The sequence below is a fragment of the Podarcis liolepis genome (assembly GCF_965112155.1).
Source record: "Podarcis liolepis genome assembly, chromosome: 10".
Taxonomy (NCBI): Eukaryota; Metazoa; Chordata; class Lepidosauria; order Squamata; family Lacertidae; genus Podarcis; species Podarcis liolepis.
Window position 1 is genome coordinate 52,433,321 of NC_139562.1, and position 5,151 is coordinate 52,438,471.

Sequence of the window (5,151 nt, forward strand, 5' to 3'; positions counted from 1 at the left end):
GTCAGCAATTGTACTAGTATCAATCCATGTGTATTTTGCCCATGAGGTCAGTGGCAGAGAGAGTTAAGACAGGAAACAGGAGTTCTGAGTGGATGGGATTCTTATTTAGTTGTCAGTATTCTCCTGTTTCGCTGCCAGAAGGTTTTGGAGGTGGGGTGAAGGTGGTGAGTGGGCACAAATTCACCTTGGTCAATGGAGGGAATCCCCTGACTTGATGTTTCATATTTTCCAGAGGCTTCGTATGTATTTAATCACCTGATGGGCTGGGGTTGGATGGGATGGGGCTGGAGGTGTTACTTCAGAGGGCTGGGTGTCTGGCAATATGGAGGGTTGGGGGTGGGCAAGGGTGGCGGGTCAGGTAGGGTGGGACCCCCGCCAGCAATGCTGGGCAGGGGTCTCCAGTGGGTAGGGAGGGAAAGGTGATAAATGGTTGCCCACCTATGTGGATGCGAGCCAAATGGTCCTGCTGACGGCTTGGGGTAATCCACATGGGTGGGAAAGGAAAGGGGTGCCAGCCTCCACCCAAATCGGGCTGATGGCTTCGGCCGGGAGGGGGGCTAGGGGAGGGGGCACCAGCCGAAAAAAGCTTTCAGTGTGTTTTTTAGGCCTTTCCTCAAGGGTTATTTTGTTCCCTCGGGTGCCCCCTTTCTCCACCTTTTTGGCTTCATTTTTGGCCTTGTATTATTTTCTCTTTGGGGGGTTCTTTTTGGGGGGCTAGGTATGCATATCCCTTTTATGGCCTGGTCTCCCCTATCTTCCTTCCCACAGGCAGGCTGGCTTTTTCTGAAACCCTCAGGGATAGGTTCCAGGGTCCTCCTCCATCTCACGCGTTCACCCAAGTCTGGAAGAAAAGAAATGGAGGTACAATCGTTATTTTAAATGCAACTGGTTTGTCCATAATGAAGAGTCTTAATTTATTCCAATGTATTATATCCCTATTTAGAGCTTTCCAAACCACACTATAATTAAACTGATACAACTTGTTCAAATTTTGGGTAATTTGTATCCCCAGATATCTAAAACTTTCCCTGGCTATTGGAATCTTCAACATTGCTATAAAAGTCTGTTGGATAGGTTGGTGTATGAAAAACATTACCTCTGCTTTCTTAAAAGTAACTTGCAATCCTGAGACCCTGGAGAACTGTTCCAATTCTGTACACAGTATTTTGCCTGCTGTGATACAGTCAGAGGTGCATAAATGTATATTCTCTGCAAAGAGGCCTGAATCTTGTTCATTTCTGTTTGCAACCACTCCTGTATGAGAGAGAACATTGATTAGTTTGCTTTTTAATGGTTCTAGAATTAATACAACTACCAGGGCTGACAGAGAGCATTCTTCCTTCGAAACTAAAAGGCCCCAACCTTTCCACATAAGGGAGTTACTCCAACCCCTTGATAATTTAGGTTTTACTTTTTTCCACCTTTTCCAGGTTTCAAAGACCTGTTTTGAGGTAGAGAGGCCAGGACTGGATGGGTCCAAGCCCAGGAGGCTGCACCTGGACTAGCTGGAGGTGAGGTGGTCTATATAACTGATTCATAGGTGTGGCCATTGCAAAGTCCCTGTGCAGTGGCAAGGAGAGATGTCTTTTCCCCAGCTCCTGTTGCTGGAGGTTCTAAACGACTGGATCTTTGAAAAGGGTTGTGGAAGATCCTAATGGTTGGCCTTCTTTTGCTGCCTTGACGTCTTCCTGTTACAGTGGTACCTCAGGTTACATATGCTTCAGGTTACATACGCTTCAGGTTACAGACTCCACTAACCCAGAAATAGTGCTTCATATTAAGAACTTTGCTTCAGGATGAGAACAGAAATCGTGCTCTGGTGACACGGCAGCAGCAGGAGGCCCCATTAGCTAAAGTGGTGCTTCAGGTTAAGAATAGTTTCAGGTTAAGAACGGACCTCTGAAACGAATTAAGTACTTAACCCGAGGTACCACTGTATTCTGTTACGCCCTGATAGCCAGTTGCTTACGATCCCATTGAGAAATAATCTTTCTCCCATCTTCTCCCTCTCTCTTCCGTGGATGAATCGCCCTGTCCTGCTGCTGTTGCAATAACAGATTCTGTCTTTCAAGATGCTCTGTTATTCCCCTTCTTTTCAGGGAAAACATGAGGGTGATACCCCCAAGGGGCCCTCAAATGCACCCTGCTCCATAGTCAGCATCCATAGTGGGAGCCCCTGGAGCTGGAGTCATGTGAACCCGTTTCCTGCTGTCACCACAGTGACCTCCAAGATTCTAACTGTCCAGAGAATGTTATGATGCAGTGATGGGCAGTTGGCCTTAACTGAAGGTGCCAGGATAGAAAAGACATCCATTAGGAGAAGAGTAACTGAGGTTATGGCAAGTTTGAGTCACAACAAGCCCTACGATACACTCCTCCCCTGGTTGGTACCCCCCAAATTTGACTAGGTTAATCTGGATACCTAGTGAAGTCACAGGCACCGGCTAAATCTTACACCTGTTATGCTTACCTGTTTCTATAATTCAGTGAGATAGGGGTTACAACAGAAACAAAGACTATCATTCATCTAAAGAACAATTCCTATTTTAGGCTCTCACATGAGAACAGAATCTAACTCAGGCTTCCTCAACCTCGGCCCTCCAGATGTTTTGAGGCTACAATTCCCATAATCCCTGACTGCTGGCCCTGCTAGCTAGGGATCATGGGAGTTGTAGGCCAAAAACATCTGGAGGGCCGAGGATGAGAAAGCCTGATCTAACCAAAGTGCTTTTGGTTCTGGATCAATATGGATCATTCATGGATATTTACTTATTTATCTACTGCTTTTCCTCCCAAACTGATGTTTTGTGTTGTTGCTGCCTGGAAACTCTTGGTTTGTAAGCTGCTTTGGACAAGTGCAATGTAGATTGACAGTAGTACCAAAAATAAATGTGATTTTGAAGGAGCCTCAGACTTTATTGGCATATCTAGTGAAAGATATATTCAAGACTAAGTCCCACTGAAGGCCATTGAATGGGCCTTAGTCATGTCTTATCTAAGCCCCATGCGGGGTACTGGGACCTTGACTAACTGGGGTAGCTTTTTAAGGGCATCTCCCTTTCTCCTTTTTCTTTTGCTGTCTATCATAGCATCCACTTGTATGTATGTTACCGTCTCTAATGATTTAATCCATTCCCCAGCTATAAACCCTTACCTTCTCAGCTGGCTTCCATGTCTGCTTCATGGGACAATGAAGCGGAACATGTGAACATCACGATGGCACAATTTCCTACCTGCCATGTTGATAGGAATGCTGAAGTAACACAAATAGAGAGTGCTGAGAGAACTCCTCGCACTGCTTACTGATCGAGCGTCCGGTAAGAAGTGGGCAACGGAATAGCGATGATGCAAAGTTGTTTCTTGCTGTTTCTACGGTAACCCTGCAGAATGTGAGGAAGGGGCTAGGAGAATATTAGAATCAGAATCAGATGATGTCAACACGAAAGGTGGAAGAACAGTCCAGGAGTGAGAAAAGGGTGATCAGTTCACCCTTCCTGGTTGAGCACTGATCTTCACAGGCTCCCTACACATTTTTAAACATAGTCACCTGAATTTTCCTTTGGGCTTTGTTTGAATGTAAGACCAATGTATTATTATTTTTTCATTATTAAGCGACCTAACCCCTTCAGATCCAAGGTTCTCGATTGTATGCAGATAACTCACTTGCTACCTTCCATAGAGACAATGTTGGAGAAAGAGCATTGCACTCTGGAGATGGTCAGCTGAGAGGAAGTTGTAGGAAGCAGTCAAACTATACGGTTCCTGCCTTTGTAATCTATCCCAACAAAAAGATAGATAAAGGGGGCATCCAAGCAGTGCCATAGCTGGGTGATCTTGCACCCCTGGCAGAACCGTCCAGATTGCGCCCCCTAGCCACAGACAAATTAGCTCTTCTTTCTGCCTCTCTTCCAACCCCCCCCCCTTCAATTCTTATGAGGCAATAATCAATATTTTTATTTGTAGACATATTTATGGACAATTTTAAAGCCGATTTTGCGGGGGGGGGGTCTGTGCCCCCAGCGGGGGCCTTCCTGGCCACCCCCTAGCTACGGGCCTGTGTTCCTGTAAAACCTAAAGTACTCTACTTGCTGAGGGTACACACCATCAGCTACATTTCAATATGAACTTAGCGAGGGGTCTAGTGACAATCACCCGGCTGTGAGGCCCTTTCCACCTGACCTAGGGGGTGAGGCCCACACTCACCAGCCCTTCTGAAGAGGCTCCTCATGAAGCCAGAGGAACATCACCTGGCTGTGGGGCGTGAAGGCCGCTCCCTACAAGGCCCTTTCCACCTGGCCCAGGGGGCGAGGCCCACACTCACCAGCCCTACTGAAGAGGCTCCTTATGAGGCCAGAGGAACATCGCCCGGCTGTGGGGCGTGAAGGCTGCTCTCTTCAAGGCCCTTTCCACCTGGCCCAGGGGGCGAGGCCCACACTCACCAGCCCTACTGAAGAGGCTCCTTATGAGGCCAGAGGAACATCGCCCGGCTGTGGGGCGTGAAGGCTGCTCTCTTCAAGGCCCTTTCCACCTGGCCTAGGGGGCGAGGCCCACACTCACCAGCCCTACTGAAGAGGCTCCTCAGGAAGCCAGAGGAACATCACCTGGCTGTGGGGCGTGAAGGCCGCTCCCTACAAGGCCCTTTCCACCTGGCCCAGGGGGCGAGGCCCACACTCACTAGCCCTACTGAAGAGGTTCCTCATGAGGCCAGAGGAACATCGCCCGGCTGTGGGGCGTGAAGGCCGCTCCCTACAAGGCCCTTTCCACCTGGCCTAGGGGGCGAGGCCCACACTCACCAGCCCTACTATGATAAATAAGTATTCTGTAGTTGACCTCCTTTGTAATGTTTTATTTTGAAATCTTTAAGATAATATTTTAGTTTTCTGTTATGTTGTTTTGACTGTATGCTCTATATTTAACTTTCTTCAGATTGTTTTATTTGTGTTTTATTTGTTTCATATGCTGTAAACCGCTTTGAAATATTTCTTAAAAATATAATGCAGTATAGAGATTACTTAATTAATAATATCTGGTTTCTGGATATTGTTTAAATGATGGCACAGGTTGCCACTACCTTGCCAAAACTAAACAGGTCTGGGTCTTGTTAGAGCACTGATGGGTGCAGAAACCACAAGTATGTCATCTTGGCTTCCA

At 47.2% G+C, this 5,151-nt stretch overlaps 1 long non-coding RNA gene across 2 annotated transcripts; it reads right to left on the minus strand.

The window, feature by feature from the left end:
- Window positions 1-246: 246 nt before the first annotated feature.
- LOC310688129 lies at window positions 247-5,151 on the minus strand. Of its 2 annotated transcripts, XR_014516793.1 has the most exons (4): window positions 4,103-4,155; window positions 3,234-3,401; window positions 1,097-1,254; window positions 247-841 (listed from the first exon to the last, which is right to left on the minus strand). It is a non-coding gene; the product is annotated as an uncharacterized lncRNA (long non-coding RNA). The 2 variants fall into 2 exon arrangements; XR_014516792.1 differs by having other exon boundaries at window positions 3,234-5,151.